Source organism: Piliocolobus tephrosceles, chromosome 11 (genome assembly GCF_002776525.5).
Source record: "Piliocolobus tephrosceles isolate RC106 chromosome 11, ASM277652v3, whole genome shotgun sequence".
Taxonomy (NCBI): domain Eukaryota; kingdom Metazoa; phylum Chordata; class Mammalia; order Primates; family Cercopithecidae; genus Piliocolobus; species Piliocolobus tephrosceles.
The window spans coordinates 36681089-36683637 of record NC_045444.1 but is presented as its reverse complement, the minus strand read 5'-3'; positions in this window follow the sequence as shown (position 1 = coordinate 36683637).

Below are 2549 nucleotides of genomic sequence, written 5' to 3'. Positions count from 1 at the left end.
AAGTATTAGCTGATATTTAGCAACAAAAACAACCCATATATTCTTTCGTGGATTTATGCAGTAGTCCCCTCAGTGCTTAGATGGTAGCTTGGCCAAATTGAAGGGCCACATTGGTTTCCAGAGGAAACATTTTTTCTCTCTCTTTTTTTTTAGCTTGATGAATTGTGGAGCCATTCATTTCACCAGAGGGTAAAGTAAGAAAAACTAATTATATTTAAATGAACACTTGGCATTTGGTTCAGCAACCTAGTGTGACCTGGAGTTGTTTTAAAGACCTTACTTTTTCTCTGCAGAAGGCGCTGTCTTTCTGAGGACCAGACCCTGCAGAAGGAGCTGTCTTTCTGTGGACAAGACCCAGGTCCAATTTCTCTTTTAGCTCTTACTTACATTGAATTAAATCCTAATTAAAAGTAGACTGCTCAGCTGTGTGTCTCCTGGAATGGATCTCTTCCAGGACTGAAACATTCTCATTTAGTGAGATGTCTTCTTGTTATTGCATATAAAGTCACTAATACTTTCCTGGGAGTCTATATATAAAATTTATGTTAAGTGTGTATTCACCCATAGACTAACTTGAATGACTATTTTCTCATTAAGGCAAACTCTTAGCTGATATATTACAGAAGTTTTATTCTCAAGGATTACTTCTGGACATTGGAAATCTTAATTTTTTCATATTGAATTTTATGTAAACCAATTGGTTATTTCTAAGTTTATTTATGGATTGTTTTGCTGTTTATAGTCCTAATTAGGAAATGTATTAAACCAGTTGTCCACAAAGTGTGAATCAGTAATATAATTCTTTGTAGAGTATGAATGTGAGCTAGGGAGATTTCATAGAGAGATGATTCTCCTGCTGTTCTCTCAGTAGGCATCCATTTTGCTTTGTGTTACTATTTCTCCTGTCTTTCTGAAGCACAGAACCAAAGTAAAGGGAACTAACTGGAGCTCAGAGTTAATCCTATGTCCAGAGAACAAATTTAAGCTAATTGTTCTACCAGGGGTTTGAACTCATGACCTAGGTCTCATTATATTAAACTCAAACCAACTGAGCTAACCGATAAAGGAGAAACCTGATGTCAGGTGTCTAGCAATACATGGTGCTACATCATTCCAGCATCACTGCTTCCACTGTTACTGTTAACCAAAGGACTTTTGGGAAAAACCTCCTCAGAAGTTTCTGAGATATCTGACCAAGTCAAAGAGTTGGTCAGAATTCAACAGCATAGATTTGATGTCATGTCAAAATCACAGGGAATGGTGATACTCTCTGGACATAGTGAAATAGCTGCTGATACTTTCAAAACAGAAGGAAAGATTTATTTTCTATCACATATGCCACAATGAAAAAATGTCACAAGATACTGGAACTACTGTCCACATCAGTCACTTCCAGAGGGAAAGTGAGAATTGATTTTCTAATAATTTGTCATCCTGGGCGTATCTGAAGTGTACTATTTATTCATTCTTTTAATCACAAATATTTACTGAGCCTTTTCTCTGTGGCAGAAATTGTCATAGGCAATGAGGATACAGAAATGATCAAGATGGACAATGCATGGTTCCCGTGCAGCCAATGTAATAGGGGAATATAGTCAATAAATACATAAGCAAATAAATAAGCAAGAATTTATTATTCAATGTGAACAGTACATAATTTCTCAAATTTCAAAAATGTATTCCTTTATCTCTGTTTTTTTGTACATAAAATACATACATATATAATTCTATTAGAGGCACAAAGTGTTGAAAATTATAGGTAAGTTGCTGTGGATGTGGTCTGTTAAATAGGGTGAGATGAAAGCTTTCTATAATACCATAATTGGAATAATCTCAGCGTTTTTGCAGTTTTTATTAAGGAATTTAGCTTTGAAACCACTCATACTTGCATCTGAACCCTGCCTCCTCTGTTTGTTAGCACTGTGACTTTAGGCAACTGTTTTTCGTTTGTTCATTTTTTAATTTCTCTGAGTCTCAGTTTCCTGGTCTGGAAAATAATGCAGGTTTGCCGTATTAAATACTATAGTAGAATATAAGTAAAATGCATGGCACTTAGCAGGTACTCAAGAAATCGTTCTTCCATCCAAAGAAAGAGAACAACATCTCACACACTCACAATTACCAGGTGCAACTTATTTTGACTATTAGGTACAAAGACTTTAGAAGTACAGTAAATAATTTGAGCTACATTACTTAGCAGAATGATTTTGTTAAAATACATATAATTTCCTCAAGAATATTATTGGCTTTAGATACAAAGGCAGTTCCATCACAGCCCTGCTTTGCAAGATAAAATGAACACTTGCTAAATCATATTTAACGTTTCACTAGTGATTTACAGCAGTCTTTATCTGTAGGTATTTTTCTTCCAACTTTTCAAAGTTGAGGAATAGAGCAGACAATAGCTTAAGCAGAGCAGTGCATGTTTAACTGAGAACTTTTCATCTCTCTGCTCTGATCTAAGCATTCCTTTTTCAGGTAGAGGCTTGGTATTTGAAAAGCAAAGGCATCAAGTTTCTTGGCACTCCGTAGCTTGAAACATTTATCAA